General features: G+C 52.7%; 2 protein-coding genes across 25 annotated transcripts in view; one reads left to right on the top strand and one right to left on the bottom strand.

The window, feature by feature from the left end:
* The window catches only part of ANGPTL2 (angiopoietin like 2), a 34,073-nt gene extending 22,429 nt beyond the window's left edge, over positions 1–11,644 (bottom strand). Inside the window, exon 1 of the mRNA XM_059073097.2 lies at positions 11,140–11,644. The gene's annotated coding sequence lies outside the window, so the exon portion shown is untranslated. The remainder of the gene's footprint in view (positions 1–11,139) is intronic.
* The window catches only part of RALGPS1 (Ral GEF with PH domain and SH3 binding motif 1), a 294,874-nt gene that overhangs the window by 186,373 nt on the left and 86,089 nt on the right, over positions 1–22,412 (top strand). The gene's annotated exons all lie outside the window — the stretch shown is intronic.

Genomic DNA, 22,412 nt, shown 5'->3' with positions numbered 1-22,412 from the left:
CTCCCTGCTCCTGCACTTGCCCATTACAGCATCTCCTCAGCCCAGCAGCCAGAGTGAACCTTGTAAAAAAGTCAAATCAGGTCACTCTTCTACTCAGAATCCTCTGGTGGCTTCTCGTCTTGGAGAAGAAGCTAACGGGTCTCTCAGGCCCCCCGCTCTGGCCCCTGTCTCCCTCCCTGACCTCATCTCGCACTTGCTCCAGCCATGCTGGCTTCCCGGGTGTTCCTCAAGCGCACCGATGGCGCGGAGCCTTTGAACTTGACCTGGCCTAGAGCACTCTCGGCCCCTTCCGTGTTGCACACTTCCCCACCGCTTTCAGGTCTTTGCTGAAATATCACCTTCTCGGTGAGGCCTTCCCTGCTTACTTAAAATTGTGACCTCGCCACCTTCCCCTTCCAGAGTCCTTGTCACCATCAGGCATGTAGTGTCTCCCTTCTGACCCCCGAGAGTGGAAGCTCCGTGAGGGCAGGGGGCTTGTCTGTTTTGGTCACTCCTCACCCATGGTGCCTAGCACAGGGCCTGGAATACATAGGAGCTCAGTGAATATTTGTGGACTGAATGAAAAGACACAGCCACCAATAGCCGCCATGAAGTGGGAAGTGCTACAAAGAGGGGTATAGCAGGCGGGGCCGGGGAGCCCCAGGCAAGTGACTGCCTGAGGGCGTGGGCGTGTATTACATTTATTACCACCATCCCTAACATCCACTTAGTGAGTGCCCACCGTGTACCTGACCCTGCACTCAACATTTTGCAAGGGTTTTCTACTTTATTGAATTCTCACAATGGCTTCTTGGTAGATACTGTTGTTATTTCCGTTTTAGTTTTTTTGTTGTTGTTATTTGCTTTTTGTTTGTTTGTTTGTTTGGCCGCCATGTGCAGCATGAGGGATGTTAGTTCCCCAACCAGGGATCGAACCCGCACCCCCTGCAGTGGAAGCACAGAGTCTTAACCACTGGACCGCCAGGGAGGTCCCTCCATTTTGCAGATGAGGAAACTGAGACTCAGCGAGGCTAAGTGACTTGCCTAAAATCACACAGCTAGAAGGTGGCAGAACCAGGACTCAGCCCTGGCCTGATGTACTCAAACCTTCAAACTCTTAATGACTACATAGAAACGTTCTTAATCTTGTTTCTAGTAATAAAGTATTAGCATCATGACTTGCTGTTTTCACATTAATTTACCCTAAAATAACAACCATGACACAGAACCTGAAGGTTTTGTCTTCCGCAGACCCCTCTGGGGGCTTCTCTGGTGGGCAGCCTGGGCAGCAGGAAGTTACAAAACTTCCTGCTGAAGGGCACGTGGCTCGTGCTCGTCAGGGCCACGCTGAGCTGCTTTCCACTCGAATGAGAAAGCTCCAGCTTGGTTCCGAAGGCCAGCTCAGGCCTTTGAGGCCAGGCAGAGAAAAGGTGTTTGAAGCCTCTGGTGTGGGTTGGACTGTGAGGTTAGGGCTGCAGTGACGTTAGTGTAAACCTCGCTGAGTTTGTGAGCGTTTGCCTAGTTTCCAGCTCACTTTTAGCTGCTCCTGTGCCGGCGGCCAAACCCAACCCACACCAATGGGGAGGAGCCGCCCTCCTGGCCTGGGCGGGCCTGCCGGCGCCACCTTCCCACAGGCCGCTCACCTGCCTCTCCATGCTGCTGTGATGCTGCCTGCGGATGCCGGCGAGGGCTCCACCTTGGCCAAGTAACTGGCCACAGGACCAGGAAGGCAACTTGGCTTCAGGCCTCGAGACCTGGCGGGGTGGCACTGTTTACCACTGAGTTCTGTCCCCTCCCAAGTGTGGGCTCTCACCGCTTCCCAGGCAAAGTTCTGTGCCCTGGGGCTTGAGATCCTGAAGGTTGAGCCTCTTCTGTGAAGTGGGGTAGTCCAACCCACCTTGCACAGTAGCTAAGGACTGTGGAAGTGCTTCCAAAACCAGAGGTGGGGATGGCATGATAGCAGCCTGAGAGCGCCAGCAAAGCCGACTGGCGGCGAGGAGTGCTGACCACACTCTGGCAGTGTGTCCAGCACGTCACCATCTCCTTGATCCTACCATCCCCCCCCGAGGAGATGCCAGGACTAACTGTCCCACTTGACAGCCGAGGGCCTTGTTCCATGTCACAGAACTGCGCCTGCCCAGGAGTTCTGTCTAGCCTCACCTCCCACCCTGAAGGAGTCCTCTGGTTGGACTGGTCCTGGCTGTCACGGGGTCCCTAGCGTCTCACACAGTGCTGGGCACAGAGCGGGGAGGCACCAGACGTGCAAACGCAGTCAGAAACTGTGCAATCTCTAAAGAGCATTTCTTGTAGCTGTTCAATTAAAAAGAGAACAGGGGCTTCCCTGGTGACGCAGTGGTTGAGAGTCCGCCTGCCGATGCAGGGGACGCGGGCTCGTGCCCCAGTCCGGGAAGATCCCACGTGCCGCGGAGCGGCTGGGCCCATGAGTCATGGCCGCTGCGCCTGCGCGTCCGGAGCCTGTGCTCCACAACGGGAGAGGCCACAGCGGTGAGAGGCCCGCGTACCGCAAAAAAAAAAAGAGAGAACGAAACTTGACAGTTAACACTTGTACAGCTTTTTAGGTTCCCGAGGCCCTATACATACACATTATCTATGGAATCACCACGACCTTCAGAGCTGGTTAGTAGTATTATGCCCATTTTGAGGGTGAGGAAACTGAAGCTCAAGAGGGTGTCAGGTAACTTGCTCAAGGTTGCATTGCTGCTGGTGGGACCAGTCATGAAGCCGCATGATTTGGGGTCTGGGCTTGGCGGGAGTGACTTGGAGCCAATCGGGTTATAAGGAGGAAGGGAAGGAACAGGGCACTGTGCTAGGTGCCTGACATACACTGCCCCAGGGAATCCAGCAAGGTCGGTATTCCCCCCAGTTTATAAACGGGGGCACCAAAACCCAGACAGGCTAAGTGACTGGCCCAGGAGCACATGGCAGACAAGAGCCAGAGCTGACTCAGCCTAGAGCTGGGGTCAGCCTGACACCAAGGGCTGTGCTCTTAGTGCTACCCTTGGCCTTGGAGTAATTTATTTTCCTTAAAGTTTCCAACCCCCTCCTCAGTTTTTTGCAAATTTGGCAGTTCTTAATGGACAGTAATGAGGTTGTTTACTTTTGCTCTCTTGATATTTATTCAGCTAATTGCATCCCAAGAGAAATAACTCCCCAGCATTCCAGCCATTTTAGGCCTGGAGAAGAACTCAACTCCAATCAAAGAGATGCTCCTCAGTTTCTTCCTATGACCAACAAAGAAAAGCAAATCCAACTGTTTTCCTTGGCTTCAAAGTGAAAATAAAAGTGATTCTTGAAATTGCTTTTCCACACTGTATTGTGAGGAGTTTCCATAATGCACGGGTTTCCCTCCCCACGACTGGGGCTGGTGCGACTGAGCCACATGACGGGCTCTGCACACTAGGCTCTGCACCCTCCCCAGGGTCTGGGTCCCACCCAGCCTCCGCTGGGCAGCTCTAGGTGTCCCTGTTTGGCCTGCTGTGGTGGGACCCCACACCGCGTGTCCATGTCCCTCTCAGCACTGCAGCCCCGCAGCCCAGGTGAGGGGCCACTTTGTGGGAAGAATCGTTTTCCTAAGACAGAGCTGTGTGTCCTGCCCTGTGGCAGAAGCTGCTTTCCTGGGGTCATCTTGTGAGTTCTCACCCCAAAGGGTAGGAATAAGAAAATGTCAAATACTGAAAAAAATAGTAACTACAACCAATTATCACCATGACCCAAGCACTTTATAAGCATTATCTCACTTCATCCCCCCAACAGCCCCGGGAGGGAAGCCGTTATTTCAGGGTTGCCGTGCATGGTGGCCCAGGTTGCGCACTATGCAACCCTAGGGAGCCCAAGTCACACTCATAGTCTTTGTAGTTTTGTATATTTAAATCACAGCAATATTCTAATTCCCACAAAGACGCTTTTAAGGCTAACGGCAGAGCTGACGGTTGTCCCCATTGCAGATGAGCAAACTGTTGAGATTCAAAGTCCATGAGTCATTTTGCCCAAAGTTACCAGCTTAACTAGGTAGCAGTTGGTAACAGAACCCCAAGATATATACCATGCTGCATGTATGGAAGTGACAGGAAAACTCAAAGGAGATTGTTCTCTGACAACTGCCCCCACTCCAAAGCAGGGGGAGAACAGGAGAGCTCTTGCGACCCCCCAGGACTGCTGAGCCCGAATTAAATCCACCTCTCAGGATGCTGTTTCATCATTAGTCCACGTTGTAGTCCTGTCTGGGGGCTCACAGAACCCATCCCTCCCTCCCCAGCCAGCCCTGCCCCATCATTCTGTGATCACAGTTGAAAGCCAGGTATAAGTCCAGGCCAGAGGCACTGCAGGAGGCCTGAGAAGTGGGCCCCTTTCAAGGCAGCAAGGGAATCTGGAACTGCCACCTGGCCCCAGTGTGCCTGGTGGGCCCCTGACGGGAAGCTAGGAACTTGAGCTGCACTTGAGTGAGTTTGATGGACCTGAGCATGAATCATGATGTTAAACCAACATCAGGACAGAAAGAAAAAAATCAAAACTTTGAAGTTGACAAATAGTTTTTCCTGCCAAAGCTGGTTGAGATGTATGATGTGCCAATTAGGTAGTACCAAACCAACTGGTAATCCAGGATGAGGGAGGGATCCAGATAAAGGAAAATTCCAGAAGAAATGGCCCTAGAGGGCCCAGCTGACCACATGACCAGTAGGATAGATAATAACAGCTATCATTCGTTTGTTGTGAACTTACTGTATGCTCAGCCATGCTCTATCTCATTGGCGCTTACAACCCTATGAATAGGGGACCATGCGCGCTGGTTGGTCCCAGTTAAGACCAATTATCTTATTAATTATTGACAGCACCCTGTTTTATTCTCAAAAGTGTCCTGAGTGGGTAACAAACTATTTGGTCTCCTTACCTAGGAGAAAGGTATTATTATCTGTATTTGCAGTAGAGGAAACCCAGGTCCAGAAAGGTTAGGTCACTTGCCTAAGGTCCCTTGGAGTAAATATTGGGACTGGGATTCAGCTGTCGACTGCAAGGTCCATGTCCTCACCTCCATCAAGAGAGTCTCTCCAACCAGTATGAGTAAAAGGTGCCTGTCTGTTTGCTTGGTGGCCAAGATGCAGATTACTTCTTAGTCACTCTTGACTGACAAAGTAGAAATAGCTTTCAGGTCAGCACAAGGGTGAGTCTTGTTGGATGTTAGAAACAGTTCTTGATTATCCAAGTGGTGAGACCCCAAAATGGGCATCTAGGGTGAGCAGTGGTGTCCTCACCTTAGAAACCCTGGAGAAGGAACTGTGCCTCACTTGTCCTGGTGATTCACTGCCAGCCTGGAGGCCAGGGAGGGAATAGCCACATCTCCAACTGCCATCCCTTCCCAGCCTAGGATTCTGTGAACCATCCCCACCAAAAGTCAGCGTGGGTACCCAGGGAGTCTGGAGCTGATTTCCGGACCCTGCCAGTTCAACTCTAATAAGACCTTCGAATGAGCCGTTTGTCCAGCCAGCCAGCCTTCCATCCACTTAGCCTTCCCAGCCAGCCCCCCATTGAGTATTGCTGCATCCTGGGTCCAGCCCTGTCGTGGGTTCTGGGCACACAGGCGTGAGCCAGAGAAGCAGGTAGGTAGGATCGGACGGATTTGCCTGGACAGTGGCAGGGGAGGGTCGACTCTGCCTGATGCTCCTGCCACTGGGGTGTTGCTGGCTCCGGGGCAGGGCTGAGTTCATGTAGGAGGCGGGCTGTGGTCATACTGTGAGCTCATGGGGCAAGAGGGGATGTGGTTAGGCGGCAGGAGCTGGTTGCCTTTGCCAGGGGGACAAGGATGCTGCTGTTCCTTTTCCACGGGACCTAATTTGGGAACCATTTTGAGGTGGTCCCAAAGCCTGCGCACTGAGCCCTCTGTGCCAGGAGCCTCAGCCAACAGAGCAGAGACAGCAGAGTCTGCAGAAGCCATTTCAGAGCCCGGCTCCTGCGTTGGCTGCTGCGTTTCCGTCAGTGCCTCGTGTGCTCTGGAGCCCTGGAACTAGGGGTGCCTCAGACGGGAGAGAACAGCCAGGGACTGGGTGAACAGCACTGTCCCAGGGCAGCTTCCTGGGAAATCCTGGGACCTTGCCTGGGGCTGCTCTTCTGAGCCAGGCTGAGTGGTTGACACCATGGCCACCTCGGCTGTTGGCAGGGCCTGTCCCCTGGGCACTGGGGCGCCCACTTTGTGCCTCCCTCACTGAACCCAGCAGTTCTGTAAGGCAGGGGCTATGATTATCCCCATTTCACAGAAGAAGAAACAGAGGTAAGGATGGAGTCTTGCCCAGGCCTCAGAGCTACCAAGTGATGGAGCTAGGCTTGGAACCAGGTTTGTGGACTCCATCGCCAGCTTTCTTACCCACACAGTCCTTCCTGGCCTCCCTGCCCTCAGCCGCTCTCTCCCCTGCACTCTGCACTGCCTGCAGCACCAGCCCTCTCTCTCTAAAACACACATCTGGTCTTGTCAGTGTCCTGCTGAAAGACAGAGCCTGTGTGGTCATGGCGTCTGCATGTGCTGTTTTTGCCTTGGCACCTTCCCTGTGTCCTGCCTGATGCACGCCTGCCTTCCTTGCTAAGTTGACCTTCTCAGTGAAGCTGGCCGTTCACAGGGAGGGCCCCCTCCCTCCTCCAGCTCCCAGAAGCAGCTGGGGCTGCTTCCATCACAGCCCCCAAGATACAGCATGTCTGGTTCTCTACCCCAGACTGCAAGCTTCTTAAAAGCGGGGTCAGGGTTGTTCCCCCTCTGAATACCCAATAGCCAGGATGGCACCTGGGTTACTAAATAGGAATTCAAGGGCTTCATTCATTGAACATAATTTCCTGAGCATTTCCTCTGTGCCAGCCACTGTGCTGGGGGCTGGAGATAGAGCAGGAGCGAAGTAGGTGCCTGCCCTCCAGGGACCACAGTGTCTGGGTCTGAGGCGCCCTCCCTCCCTCCCTCCTTCCTTCCCTCCTTCTTTCATGCATTCAGACCCCTTCTCTCCCCGTCCCTAGTGGGTATTGGAGGTCCAGCAGTGACTGAGAGGTCCCACCTTTCCCTCATGGGGGCTGGGGTGGGTCCATCTTGGGCAGGACTTTGGTTGTTCCTGGAGCTGGGCGGGTCGTCAGGCATCTCTCAGAGATAGGAACAGAGTTCATTCTGGGCTTTTCTGAGGTGGTCTTGGGCATGCCTTTCTGGAGGACTAGGCAGCAGCGGGAGGCTGAGGCTCTGGGGCTGCCGGCCCCAAGACAGGCTGGTTTCACCAGAGAATCGACCTAACACAATAGCTCGATTGTTAGAGGCCTGGCTCCCCGCACCCAGCATGTTAACATGTCTATGACCAGAATGTGTCTTAAAACTGATGTGTAAGTGGAATGGGACATTGTAACATTTCAACTCCCCTCCCAAGGCTGTTACTCAGTCAGTCATACAGCTGACGGTCGTTGTGTGGGAATGTGGTTTTGTCATAGAAACTACCCTCAGAATGAGGTTCTGATGTGACCCATCTATCACCACAAACTCCTAGCTGCCAGTGGCTGAATAACCCTTCTACTTGGGGTGTTTCGTATAAATTCGCAGAAAAGAAATGCTATTCAATGGATTGATTCATTCTTGAGATTCCTGCGGTGTGTTTGTCCGGGATGGCAGTGGGCTGGGGTGGAATAGGCCCAGATCTGGGCTTGGATCCTTGCTTTTTGGCCAAGAGACCTTGGCAGAGCTGCTGCACCCGCTGACCCTCAGTTCCCTCTTCTGTAAAATGGGGACAGGACCACGCATCTCACAGTTCCCTCTTAGCGCCACACGCCTCCTCCTTACAGGTCTCTCCCTGTTGTACGTTTGTGTGATTATTAGATTCACCTTCTCCCCCTTCCCACTGGGCTGTGGGCGTCGTGAAGCAGAACGCCTCCCCCATCTGACTGCTGTCAATTGAGACCCGTTTGGACAAAGTGGGCTGTGACTCAGAGAGAGGCCAGAAGCTGAATGTACTTGCCTTGGGCGGGGCTGCTGCCTGTTCTGTTTGTTCTGCTGTAGCTGCCAGTTGCGGCTCCCAGATCTCTTCTCCGGAATTGCTCAAGTGTGGCCGGTGTAGGCCTCGAAGACCTGAGCTCAGGTTCTGCAGCCCTTGGAGTCTCCGAGTTAGGAACGTGGGAAACACACCAGTGGTGTCTCAGGCACGTAGATGACTGCTGGCCCGAGGCTCTGCCCCACTGAGCTGGTGCAGAGTTCCATGGAGCTGTGGGGGGCGGCAGCCGTACAGAGCACCAGCTGTGCAGGGTTCTGAGCTAAGATGGCCTGGCTTGGAATCCAGTTCCACCTCTCATTGACTGTGCTGCCGCAGGTGTGCTGTGTAGCTGTGCTGAGGCTTTGTTGTAAGAGGGGCGGGGATGAGGCCTGTACTGTCTCAGAGGTAGGCTCCTATGACATAAGCAGGTGAGCACGTGGCTTTCAGATGGGATGGTGCGGCGTCTCTAGGACACCAACCGTAGCAGACTTGGCTGCAAGACACCTTGAAGAGGGCATTGGAGTGAGGCAGGGCAAGGCGTGGACTTTGGAGCCATACTGACCAGGGTTCACATCCCACAGAATCACCAGCGGTGTGACCTTGGGCAGGTTGCTTAACTTCTCTGAGCCTTTGTTTTCTCATCTGTAAAATGTGATGCTGAAACTGGAACCTACCTCCTAAGGTTGTAGCGAGGATGAAATGAGATACTGCATGTGCCTTACTTAGCCCAGTGGTACTTAATAAATCACTGTGTGATGGAGGAGTGGATGGAGAAATGGCTTAGTTGCTCTGCCCATGAAAGCGCAGGAACACCGTGCAGTCCCTTCCTGGGCCATGTGCTTCACACATTTTTGTCTGCCTTCACTGAGTAATAATTAAGCTAACTTGTGTTAGGCAGGCCTGTGAGATCAGAGTCTCTACTTGGCCCGGGCTGCCCAGAGAGCAAAGTGAGCCACCGTGGTTCCCGGGTGGAGCCAGGAAACCTGCAGCTTCCGCAGCCCCAGAGGCCTTGTGCTAGAGAAGCATATATTTAATGTCAGCCTTTCCAAATGCTTCCAAGAGTTCAGGGACCTCTGGGGCCACAGGAGAGAAGCTACTGTCCGGGGCTAAGATGCATCAGTGTTGGCCGGTATGAAATCCACCAGACTTGGCCATCTATCTTGTGGCCAGACTTGGGTGATGGGGGTGCAGTTTGGGGGAGGGGTCCCTGCCTCACCCTCTGCAACCCCAGGACAGGCCTGGTATTGGTCGTTCTCCCGCTTCGTGGACCTCCTGCAGCACGGTGGTAGCTCGCTTTCCTCCCTGCTGGTTCTGGTGAGCGGACCAGCAGGCAGGGCAGTCGTGCTGTGTGAGGGGTAGGATGTTCTTACTGTAAGGCTGGTATCAGATGCAGCCGAGGTCCTTTTGTCGGTGCATCTGCGCTCCTCCTTCGTGTGGACTTCTAGGATCTGGATGTGCTGCAGTTGCCCCAGACATAAGGCCCCCCTCCTCGGGCTCCTGGGAGGATCCCCAGCGTGGGTGGCAGTAGTGGTCATAGCACTGGCTCAGCCTGGTGGGGTTTCCTGACAACCCCAGCAGAATGTATCCGGGATAGAGAATCTGGGTCTCTGCTCTTCTCTCTCTGCAGTTCTGATTGTTATGGCTCATAATACTCAGTGACTAATGTTTTCTGAGGCTTTGCCACACAAACCAGGTACCGTGCTAAGGCCTTCCCGGTCATGATCCCATGCGCTCCTCCTAGAAAGCAATGGAGCGTGGTTCAGAGTGCTGGGTTCAACTGCTGGTGCTGGCGTTTACTAACCATGTGGCCTTGGGCACAACACTTAACCTCTGTGCCTCAGTTTCCTCACCTGTGAAATGGTGATGACTGACAGTACCTGTGTTATAGGGTGCTTGTGAGGACTCTACCTGTTGGTAAGTGCAATGTAAGTGTTAGATGTTACCAAGAGATGGGCATTACTGTTATCCCATTTTACAGATGAGGAAACTGAGGCTCAGAGAGGCCAAATGATCTACAAGGGTCACTTAGCTCATAAGTAGAAGAGCTAGGATCTGAGCCTAGCTCGTGAGCACCACCTCACTCTGTCTCAGTTTGGAAAAATACATGTGGGGAGCATTTGGCCAGCTTCGGAAGTGGCATTCTCAACTTTCCTCAGAGCCCCGGTGAAAGGGGATCCTTTTCTAAGTAACCGAACTGCCCTCTGGGAGCTCTCATAATCCCACAGCAGAGGCAATAGCTGACCCGTGACACACATATCACAGGAGGAGAAGGGAGGGATCAGTGAAGAATTTCTGTTTGGAAATGTTATCTAACGAGTGCTTTCAAGGGACTCAGAATGCAGAGCCTGCACCGTCCCCCTGCCGGGTGCCGGGGAAGCCTCATCCTTCCCTGTGTCCTGGCCAGGCCACGTACAGCCTGCTGGAGACCTGGGGCTCCGTCCCATCCCCTCCCGTCCCATCCTGTGCGAGGAGGGACCAGACGTCCTCAGACCCGCCGGGAAACCAGGGCAGCGCTGTGCCCCGAGTCACAAGTCACAGCGGCAGGAACCTCTGGCTGATGTGTCCCTCCCGGCTCTGGACCCCTCCGCTCCTCTCCTCCCCGGCTGAGGGCATGAGCAGAGGCTGCTCAGCTCCAGGGAACTTTCTGAACAAGGGCTCCCGGCTCTCGCAGGACAGCGTTTGCTTTTGCTTTTGCCTCAGCAGAGTCTCCAGCCAGGGTGCATAGGAACCCGAAACTGAACAACAACTTCCGGAGTCCTCGGGCAAGCCCTGCGTCCGCGACTCCATCGGCCCGCTGGCCCCTCAAGGGCACCCGTCCACACAAGCCCACGCTCGCGTCCACACCCCGGCTGCGGAGCCCTTCCCAGGAGCCGCCCGCCTTCACCCCAAAGGCTCTTTGTCTGAAGGAGAGTGGGGCTTACTGATGGAGCCCTCGAAACCCCAGCCATGACCTCACGCCCCCAGAACGCCACCCTCTGCCCGGGTGTCCACAGGTCCTGTCCCAGCAGATGCCTTGTTTGGCTCCAAGCGAAAGCAGGAGGGCCCAGCTGCGAGCATCCCCTTCCCCGGCTGGAGGGGTCAGGGTTCTTGAACCCAGAGACCCAGAGCCAGCTGCTGCCTCTTGCCCCCGTCCCTCGGTGCCACAGAGTCGGGCTCTTACCTCTTCCCTCCTGCCTGGCTCCCGGGGCAGCTCCTCACATGCTTCACCTCGGCCGTCAACGGCGCAGCCTGGCCATGGCCTCCCTGAGTCGCAGGCTGGACCGGCCGCAGAGCAGCCCTGCCTCACTGGCCTCTGCTCGCTCCGCTCTGCCTCCACAGCGGGGCTCCGGCCGGGGATGGGCCGGGGGCTGGCCTGGGGTCGCGCCGGGCGGCTCACAACCTGCCTTCTCTCGCGGGGGCCGGCAGCTGCCCCCGTGCCATGCTCTGCAGGTCCGGAGCTCGGGCGGCACTGCTCAGGGCGTGGGGTCCATCCTCAGGCTGTCTGCAGCAGCCTCATTTGAACTCCCAACTCCTTTGTGGAGCCTTTACATGCTGCCGGAGGAAACTGTGAGCACAGCCTGACCCTGGTTGGCTGCAGGCACTTCTCTCCACCCACCAGTGCAAGAGGATCCCCCAGGCCCCGGCAAGGCTCAGGGCCTCCCCTCAGCCCCAGACAGAGGCGGGCCGCCCGGTGATGTCACACTAGCTCCGGCCCCAGCTGGCCTGGCCCCTCCCGCCCCAGCCTGCTTTGGCGGCCTCGGCGGGCCCCCTCCTTCCTTGGCACAAGCAGCCGGGCCAGCTCTGCTCCCTGGCCCAAGGGCTCCCAAAAGCCCGGGCAGCCCCAGGTGCGCTCTGCCAAGGCAGAGAGCTTCCCCTCTGACTCAGGTAATGGGTTTAGATCCGCCCCAGCTGTGCAGGCAGCGGGATGGCGTGTGGGCTGCGGGGAGCTGGGTCCTCCCCTTCCAGGCCTGCCCCCCAGAGCCCCAGGTGGGCAGGCAGGGCAGCCCTGCACAGACGGCCTCTCCCCATCAGCCACCCTTCTTGGAAGCTTCACCCTCACCTCTAAACCCTGTGGGAGGGAGCCCCAGGCTGTCTGCACAGCAGCCAGCAGGATCTGGGCTGTGAAGTTAGGGAGAAGCGGTGGCTTGGGACAATGGAAGTACCACCGGCTGGGGCGGGGGCAGCGCTGGGGAAATGCTCCATCACTTCCCACCTGAGGGGCCTTGATTGAGTCACTGCATCTCTCCGGGCATCCCTCTCATGCATCAGTAAATGAGCTAAAACAAGTAATCTACCTCCAAGGGCTGCGGCGAGGATTCTATGAGGTCATGCAGGAAAGGCCTTGGCGTAGGGCGAGGAGGCCTTGGTGGACTGAACTCAGGGCTCTGGCGTCCAGCAGGCCAGGGCTCGCGCTCCCAGAACTTCCGCTGGGACGTCCCGTCCGGCTCTTTGAGGAACACATGATGGGAGTCCATCGGCGCCCTCAGCACAGAGCCTGCCCCCGAGACGGAGGTCATGAATGTTCGTGGAGTCAGAGCAAGAGAGGAGACAGCACCGGACCGCACGCAGCGAGAGGCCCTACAGGCTTATCGGCACAGGCCGGGGGGACGGGCCTGCTGAGTGGGCGGAGGCGAGGCCTGGGAAGGAGCAACCAGGGCAGGTTTGTCCTCTGCCTGGACAACGGCCTTGTGCAGTGTTGGTGGTAACTCTCCTTTCCCTTTTAAAACATCTTTAGTGATGATGGTGCTGGTGATGAAGTTTGTTTGGGTACAAATTGGGAGAGAGACTTTAGTGGGGTTCCCCGCACTGCTAGGCACAGTGTATCACGTTCCTGGGTCCACTGCGCTCCTCCCCTCCCCAGGATGGCCACTCCTGTCTTTGCAGAAGGAGAGCACCTTTCCTTCTTGCCTCAGCTTCTCCCATCCTGCTCAGACCTTGTCCTCTGGCAAAGGTGTTCTTTGCCAGAAGACCCCAGCATCTTACAGGCCACCACATTAGCCAGACAGCAGGATGGCACAGAAACCTTCCCCACGTCGACTCCGGGGGTGAGGCTGTTGCCCGCCCTGTGGATTTTCCAGAGGGCCTGGAGGGTCCTGGGGGGGCCATGGCAGGCTGGGGGCTCAAGATCAGCCGGAGCACATGAGAGGGGCCTAACTCCTTCTGAGCTGCACCCTAGACAGCCTGGATGCAGGCATATTCCCTGCTTTCCCTCCCTCCTCCTCCTCCTCCTCCTCCTCCTCTCTCTCTCTCTGACTCTCTTTTCCAGGATTTATTTTTTGGGAACCTGCTCTGAGCCAGCACCAGGAAGGCAAAGTCCCTGTCCTCACAGAGCTCTCAGGCCGGAGGGGAGACAGACAGACAGACTCGGGCACCTGAGAAGTGCCGGGCACAGGGAGTATCTAAGCAGGATGTCTGATTAAGCAGTCAGGCCAGGTCCCTGACAAAGTAGTGCTTCAGCTGAAACCTGGAGAATGGGTCAGAGTTAGCAGGTGGTGAGGTGGGAGGGAGGGTGGCCTGGGCGGAGAGAATAGCGCATGAAGTGGCCCCAACAATATCTCCCTGCCACAGTGAGACCTTGACACTCCTCCCAATGAGAGGTCGGATCTCTGCCCCCTCCCCTTGAATCTGGGTGGCTTCTCTTTTTAAAAATTTATTTATTTAAACAACTTTATTGGAGTATAATTGCCTTACAATGGTGTGTTCGTTTCTGCTTTACAACAAAGTGAATCAGTTATACATATACATATGTTCCCATATCTCCTCCCTCTTGCGTCTCCCTCCCTCCCACCCTCCCTATCCCACCCCTCCAGGCGGTCACAAACCACCTAGCTGATCTCCCTGTGGCATGCGGCTGCTTCTCACTAGCTATCCACCCTACGTTTGGTAGTGTATATATGTCCATGCCACTCTCCCACTTCGTCACAGCTTACCCTTCCCCCTCCCCATATCCTCAAGTCCATGCTCTAGTAGGTCTGTGTTTTATTCCCGTCCTACCCCTGGGCTCTTCATGACGTTTTTTTTTCCTTAGATTCCATATATGTGTGTTAGCATACGGTATTTGTTTTTCTCCTTCTGACTTACTTCACTCTGTATGACAGACTCCAGGTCCATCCACCTCACTACAAATAACTCAATTTCGTTTCTTTTTATGGCTGAGTAATATTCCATTGTATATATGTGCCACATCTTCTTTATCCATTCATCTGTTGATGGACACTTAGGTTGCTTCCATGTCCTGGCTATTGTAAATAGAGCTGCAATGAACATTTTGGTACATGACTTTTTGAATTATGGTTTTCTCAGGGTATATGCCCAGTAGTGGAATTGCTGGGTCGTATGGTAGTTCTATTTGTAGTTTTTTATTTTTTTAACATCTTTATTGGAGTATAACTGTTTTACAATAGTGTGTTAGTTTCTCCTTTACAACAAAGTGAATCAGTTATACATATACATATGTTCCCATATCTCTTCCCTCTTGCGTCACCCTCTCTCCCACCCTCCCTATCCCACCCCTCTAGGTGGTCACAAAGCACAGAGGTGATCTCCCTGTGCTATTCGGCAGCTTCCCACTAGCTATCTAATTTACATTTGGTAGTGTACATATGTCCCTGCCACTCTCTCACTTAGTCATAGCTTACCCTTCCCCCTCCCCATATCCTCAAGTCCATGCTCTAGGAGGTCTGTGTTTTATTCCTGTCCTACCACTAATCTCTTCATGACGTTTTTTTTTTTTCTTAGAGTCCATATGTATGTGTTAGCATAGGGTATTTGTTTTTCTCCCTCTGACTTACTTCACTCTGTATGACAGACTCCAGGTCGATCCACCTCATTACAAATAACTCAGTTTCATTTCTTTTTATGGCTGAGTAATATTCCATTGTATATATGTGCCACATCTTCTTTATCCATTCATCTGTTGATGGACACTTAGGTTGCTTCCATGTCCTGGCTATTGTAAATAGAGCTGCAATGAACATTTTGGTACATGACTCTTTTTGAATTATGGTTTTCTCAGGGTATATGCCCAGTAGTGGGATTGCTGGGTCGTATGGTAGTTCTATTTGTAGTTTTTTAAGGAACCTCCATACTGTTCTCCATAATGGCTGTATCAATTTACATTCCCACCAGCAGTGCAAGAGGGTTCCCTTTTCTCCACACCGTCTCCAGCATTTCTTGTTTCTAGAGTTTTTGATGATGGCCGATCTGACCGGTGTGAGATGATATGTCATTGTAGTTTTGATTTGCATTTCTCTAATGATTAATGATGTTGAGCATTCTTTCATGTGTTTGTTGGCAATCTGTATATCTTCTTTGGAGAGATGTCTATTTAGGTCTTCTGCCCATTTTTGGATTGGGTTGTTTGTTTTTTTGTTATTGAGCTGCATGAGTTGCTTGTAAATTTTGGAGATGAATCCTTTGTCAGTTGCTTCATTTGCAACTATTTTCTCCCATTCTGAGGGTTGTCTTTTGGTCTTGTTCATGGTTTCCTTTGCTGTGCAAAAGCTTTTAGGTTTCATTAGGTCCCATTTGTTTATTTTTGTTTTTATTTCCATTTCTCTAGGAGGTGGGTCAAAAAGGATCTTGCTGTGATTTATGTCATAGAGTGTTCTGCCTGTGCTTTCCTCTAAGAGTTTGATAGTGTCTGCCCTTACATTTAGGTCTTTAACCCATTTTGAGTTTATTTTTGTGTGTGGTGTTAGGGAGTGTTCTAATTTCATACTTTTACATGTACCTGTCCAGTTTTCCCAGCACCACTTACTGAAGAGGCTGTCTTTTCTCCACTGTATATTCTTGCCTCCTTTGTCAAAGATAAGGTGACCATATGTGTGTGGGTTTTTCTGACTTGCTTGTCACCAGTAGAATGCAGTGGGAGTGACACTACCTGACTGCCAAGACTGGGTGGAAGAAGGCAGTGCAGCTTCTGCCTTGTTTACTGGCACACTCTGTGTTGGCGCCATGAGCCAAGCTGGACCCCAAGAAGTCCAGCTACCCGGAAGCTGCCGTGTGAAGACTGCGTGTACCATAGGTCCCAGCTGGCAGCTGGCGTCAACCCCCAGACATGGGAGGACAGAGGGCCCTCGCCATTGAGTCATCCCCAGCTATAGCATCTTCCTGCTGAGGCCCCAGACATCAGGCAGCAGAGATAAGCCATCCTCGCGTTCCATGTCTGAATTCCTGACCCACAGAACCCATGAGGATAAGGAAATGGTTATTTCCGGCCGCAGAGTTTTGGTGGTAATTTGTTGCACTGCAGTAGTAACAGGAGCGTGCCCTGAGGCAAGAGCAACTGTGAGTTCTTCCAGGAGCTGGGAGGAGTGCTCCGTGGAGGAGAGAAGGGGAGCGTGGCAGAGGGTGAGGCCTTGTCAGAGGGGGGACTTCATCCCCAGGGCAGTCAGGAAGCACTGCAAGGTTCTGAGCAGGACAGGATTCCGGCTTGCTCTTGTTTTTAAGAAGGCCACGCTGGTGTTGACTGGATTGACAGGTGCTGCGGCCGAGGCATCTGAGCTGCTGGGAGTTGGTTGCAGCTGTCCTGGTGAGAGAGGTGATTGGAGGAGATGGGACCCCCTGGGGCAGGAAGCATTCCCAGGACTTCCCCCACCCCCCCACCCCACCCCCGCTCTGGGAATAGGTGCAGCCCAATCCCTTGGTTACTAAACAGATTTGCTTTCACAATTCCAAGTTCCTGGGATCGGAGCAACAGGGTGGCCCTGCCCTGCCCGTCCTTCCTCACCCCCTGCCCTGTTGGCGGCCTTGGGCAATCAAGCACACCCCCGGGGAGGCTGAGCTGCGCAGTCAAATCCTGGTTCTACCGCCAGTAGCCCTGAGCCCCACTTTCCTCCTGTGGGAAATGCAGATGATGTAAGGATTTACCTCACAGGGCTGTTGTGAAAATTAAATAAGATGTGACACGTTAAGTGTAACACACATGGCAAGTGCTCAGTAATGCTGGCTCCGGTCCTTTTAGTTGCCCGGGAGTCCCCTGAGCACGGGGGCATGTGTGCCATGGGCCGTGTGGAGCTCTCCCTTTGTCCAGACCAGCACAGCAGAGCGAATGAACGGATGGCTGGCGGGGGAGGGTAAAGAGCTGTGGCTCAGAGGCTGAGGAACCTGTGCTCCAATCCCAGCTCTGTCGCTAACCTGGGCAACTTTCGAATTCTCTCTCAGACTTTGTTTCCTCATGTTACAGAAGGCAGTGACAGTACTGACTCCTAGGGGTCCGTGTGAGGATTAAGATAACGCGCCTTAGCGTGCTTAGCGCGGTGCCTGCAGCTCGGCGTTGCTCAGGAAACTGCCTCCGCTGTTGCTTCTCGCTGCGCCCAGGCGCCTCCCCACCCTCACGCAGAGCATCCTTGTCAAGCTTCCGCCTTGACGGCTCCCAGAACTTGGGGTCCTCCTGACCTCAGGGAGCACCGTCCCTGCGTTTCCACCTGCGTGTTGGACCGGTGTCATGTGACTAAAGCATTTGAGGAAATGGGAATCTTTCTTTTTCTTTTTATAGTTTTCACCAGAATGAAAAAGATGTGTGATGTTTACATGGTGACGGAATACAAAGAATCTTAATGATGTCCCACAGTTTGTATAAATTTCATGTGTTTTCCTATTTATCACCTTCCTGACAGTTACAGGTTTTTGTTTGTTTTTTTTTTCCTTTTGGGAACGTTGGGATGTTCTACTGAGATAACTGTGTATGAGGGGTGGGGGCTGTGGAGGGGGGGAAGTGCACAAATAATGTGTGTTACGTAGACAGCGGTGCTTGGGGACAGGTTTTTGCTGTATCTCGCAACCTCAGAGTCTTACCAGCATTTCAGGCTTCACATTTCCCAAGCTGATGTTCTCCTTTCGGAACTTTTGAAACGCCTTTCCATTGTCTCCTGGCTTACACTGTTTCTAATGAGCAGTCAGCTCTCTTCCTTGCCGTTGTTCCTGTGTACGTGGTGGGTCTCTTCCCCTCTGACTTCTTTTAAGATTTCTCTCTATCTTTGATTTTCAGTAATTTGACGATGATGTGACTAGGTTTGATTTCCTTTGTATTTATTCTGTATGGGATTCACTGAGCTTCTTAGATCTGTGGGTTGATATTTTTCACTAAATTTGAGAATGTGTTGGCAGGGGAGGTTGGGGGCCATTATTCCTTTAAATATTTCTTCTGCACAATTCTCTCTCCCCTCCCCTTCTGGAACTCCACTTACATAGTTGGTGTTGTCCCATAGGTCACTGAAGCACCATTTATTTATCTTTATCTTTTAAAAAAAAAAAATCTCTGTGCTTGTTTGGATCGTTTCTATTACCTGGCTTCAAGTTTGCTGATCCGTTATTCTATAGTATTTAATCTGCTGTTAATTTTATCCAAATTATGTTTTATGTCAGGTGTTGTACCCTTTTGGTTTTAGAATTGCCACTTAGTTTATTTTTATGTGTCCCATTTCTCTTCGGAGACTCTCTATCCATGCGTTCATTCTGTACTTCATTTCGTGAAAACCCTGTACATATTTATAACATGTACACATTTTCAGGTCCTTCTGTACTAATACCAACATCTGGGTCATCGGTGGGTCTAATTTTATTATTTCTCTTGATCGTGGATCACATTTTCTTGCTTCTTCACATGCCTATAATTTTTAAGTTGTATGCTGGACATTTTGGATGCTACGTTGGAAAGACTCAGTATTTTATTGTCTTCCTCTCAAGAATGTTGTGTTTTGTTCTGGCAGGCAGTTAAATTACTGGCATATTCCCTTGATCTTGTGGAGGCTTGGTTTTTTAGGTTTTGTTCAGATAGGTTTATTTTGGTTTTGCCCTTAATCCTAGAGTATAGCCCTTAATCCTGGGTTCACTTGTAAGGCATGGCCTTTCTGGGATTCAATTGAGAGCATTAAGTGCTGGCTAAGCCCCATTAACTTGGCAGGACTTGAACTCCAAATTCCATCTTTCAGGCAGCTGCTGAACTTTCTGCCTCTCAGCTGCTGCTTTCTTTTGGGCTCCCAGGACTCACTCCCCCCGCCGCCTCTCTCTCTCTCCATGTGTACAATTTAGGGGTTAACTAAGGATTCAGGGGAATTTGTGTAGTAGTTTTGGAGCTCCTCATTCTGTGGCTTTCTCCTTTCTAGCATTTTCCCCTTCAATTTCCATCCTCAAGGTCCAATCTCTTTCTCTTCCTCCCAGCCAGTAATGCTGCTGCATTCTGTTTTGTCATTCTGTGTGTCACCTTGAGTAGGGAAATACCCTAGTGAGCTTCCTGTCTTTCAAGGACCATGTCTCCTCCAGCTTCTGTGGCTTTGGATTGCTTTCAAGTGCTTTCAAGCAGTTGTCTTTTGTATAGTGTCCAGCTTTTATCATTATTACTGACCAGAGGGTTAGTTCAATACAACCTACTCCTCCTTTGCAGGAACTGGACCTCCGCACATCCCAATTGAATTCACCTTCTCACCCAAACCTCCTGCTTTTTACTGATGCCCTACCATAAACCTAGCCAGCTGGTTGGTGGTCTTAATTCAGCTGTCTGCCCTCCCTGTTCTTGGTCATAGTCTTTTGGGAAATATCAGCCCCAATAATTCATTGTTTGGTTCAGCTCAGTGTACCCACCAGGGCGCTAGAAGATGAAAGAAATGTGTGGCGTCACAAGCCTTGTTAGAGCACCTTATGTAGCTTCCTGTGATGGGCTGGGTGTCCGGCTCAATATTTTATAGGTATCTTTTTTTTCTTCTCCTCCCAAAACCCTATGAGGGAAGTATTACTATTTTGTTCTACTGACAAGAAGAGTGAGTCTTGGCAAAGTGAGCTTCCTTGCACCAGGCCACACTGCTAGGCAGTCATGGGTCTGTGCTGAAGACTTACGTCAAAGAGAGTGGGAACGCTGTGTCGTGTTGTCCGGAAAACAAGTTACATTTCTTCGATTCTAACTTTTTAACACTTTTTTTCTTGTTTTAGGATCTCTGAAATCGAGAGGCATCTTGAAGTTAGTAGCGTGTCAGGGTTTAATTGGCAGTACTTTTTCTCTTTTACTAGAACGTGACCCATTTAATGGTTGATGACTTCTCAGATTCGAGGAAGTGTGGCAGTTTTTAGCAATCAAGGCTGCAGCGAGGCTGAGCCATGGGTGAGGGACAGAAAGGCAAGGCCCCTCCTCTCCTGGTCAGCTGGTCTTGGAAAGGCCTACGGGAGCGTCCGAGCATCAGGAAGGCTGTGGAACTGCCAGAAGCGTCCATCCATCCAGATTTAATGAAGCGGCTGCCTCTGAGCTGACAGTGAGCCAGCTGGTCCCCTCCTCTCCTGGAAGCCTTTGTGGTCGGGTCCTGTGACTTGCTGCCTCATGTCTGGCAGGGGAGCCACATGTTTCCTGGTGAGAAGTTAGGAGACTTCTTTTATGGGAAGTATCTAAGGCAGTGCTAATAGTCATCCTATACTACCCAGTGTCACAGAGGCTGTCCCAGCACACAGAAAGCCCTATGCGGACACTGTGTCTGTTAAGTGCTTGCCGGGCACGTCTATCCAAATGTCAGCACAGGGTGCATGCTCAGTTACAAAGCACTTTGGGGAGCCTATTGTCAGCTTGTCCATCTCATCCCCGACTTCCCAACCCACCTGCCAGGGCACAGAGTCAGGGCGGTGCCTGTTCTCAAGCCTAGACATCACCTGACAAACACATTCGCTGCTCAGGCAACAGATACTTACTAAACCCCATCTGAGCGCCAACTATGGGCTCCAGGCCAATTTGCCCAAAGCCAATTTGCTGAGCCTTCAGTTGACTGGTTTTCATTTTGTCTTTGTAACAGTATCTTAAGGAATGTTCATTTGGTTTGTCGCCTCTCTCTCATGCTGCAGCTCACGTGGGGGTTTGTACCCAAGAGGGGAGACTGAAGAACAGACACAGGAGAGATTTAATTTTCGTTTCCTGGTTTTCTTCGTAGGCTCCTAACAAACACTTCACAGGAAATTTCCAAAGCTGTTTAAAATCATCGCCATCCAGCATAAAATTTTTTCTTTAATTTAAATTTATTTATTTATTTATTTGGGGCCGTGCTGGGTCTTCGTTTTTGTGCGAAGGCTGGTTGTGGCAAGCGGGGGCCACTCTTCATCGCGGTGCGCCGGCCTCTCACTGTCGCGGCCTCTCATTGCGGCACACAGGGTCCAGACACGCAGGCTCAGTAGTTGTGGTTCACGGGCCTAGCTGCTCCGCGGCATGTGGGATCTTCCCGGACCAGGGCTCTAACCCGCGTCCCCTGCATTGGCAGGCAGATTCTTAACCACTGCGCCACCAGGGAAGCCCCAGCATAAAATTTTTAAAAAACGGTTGCTTCTGGAACACTGTTTTCTGTATCAGACAGGACCTTTGTCCTAAACAGGAGATGAGGGACTGGAGGCAGTTTTACAGTCAGTGGGAAAGGACCCCAGTTCGCTTACAGATAGATACCTGCTGAAATGCTCGTCCCGAGGAGTTGCCAAGCTGTTGCCGACCTTGCTTATCTGTCCTGGGGCCCAGCGAGGCGGCTGAGCAGATAAATGAGGGCTTCTGGCAAGAGATCGATGGAGTGAGCTCCCCAGGCATGAGGCCAGGGTGGGATCACGAAGCGGAGGTGCTGGCGCTGGCAGGGAGATGGGCTGGTGTCATCACAGAGGTCCGAGGGCTGGGCCTGGGGCCGCCTCATTCTGGGCTCTGGCCTGAGCATCTCGCTTGGGGCCTAGTGCATAGAAGCACATGCTCGTGAATGACTGTTGAATGACTGCAGGGGAATACTAGCCTTCTAAATCTCGTCCAGGGTTTCTGACTCAGGGTCTTGGGGGGCAGGGCAGCAAGGAGCACCGTTTGGGAGTCTACCTAGGAGGAGAGTGGGGAGGAGACCAGGGAGAGAAAGACAGCCGCCCTGACGTGGTGAGGCTGTGTCTAAACCCCTGACGAGCTGCCCGAGGCCTGCCCCGAGCTGGCTCTGGGGGTCCCGAGTAACGCCCTCCTCCACTGATCCGGCTCCCGGGTGGCCCCGCCCCAGCTTTGCCCTCCCCTCTTCTCCACTGCTCTGTCTGCCAGGCAGGTACAGGAAGGAAGGCAGTACCTGTGATGGGCCTTTCGGGGCCGTCCTGCCAGGTGTGGGTGAGGCTGCAGAGGGACGTCCGCTCATGTTCCTGGGCCAAGTGGATGACATCGGTGTCCCCAGTCTTAGCCCCTCTCCTCTGCAGGCAGGGCTGGTCCGCAAAGGGCTTTGGCGTTCGTTGTCTCCCTTGAGTCTCACGGCAGGCCTGGGGGTGGGGAGGGCAGCAGGTACTCCATTTTATAAGTGAGAAAAAAGAGACTGTGAAAATATCGTGGTCGTTACCGTCGTCATCGTTTATTGTTTACTCCGTACGGGGCCTTGTGCCTGTCCGTTCCCTGGCCTTGTCTCAGCCAGTCCTCCCGGGGTCTGTGCGGGCGGCGCTCCAAGCAGGGCCCGCGACTCCCTCCCACCCTGGGCACTTGGTGAG

This window comes from Kogia breviceps, chromosome 8 (genome assembly GCF_026419965.1).
Source record: "Kogia breviceps isolate mKogBre1 chromosome 8, mKogBre1 haplotype 1, whole genome shotgun sequence".
NCBI lineage: Eukaryota > Metazoa > Chordata > Mammalia > Artiodactyla > Physeteridae > Kogia > Kogia breviceps.
The sequence above is the reverse complement of the archived record's forward strand: the minus strand, read 5'-3'. Positions and strand labels throughout refer to the sequence as shown.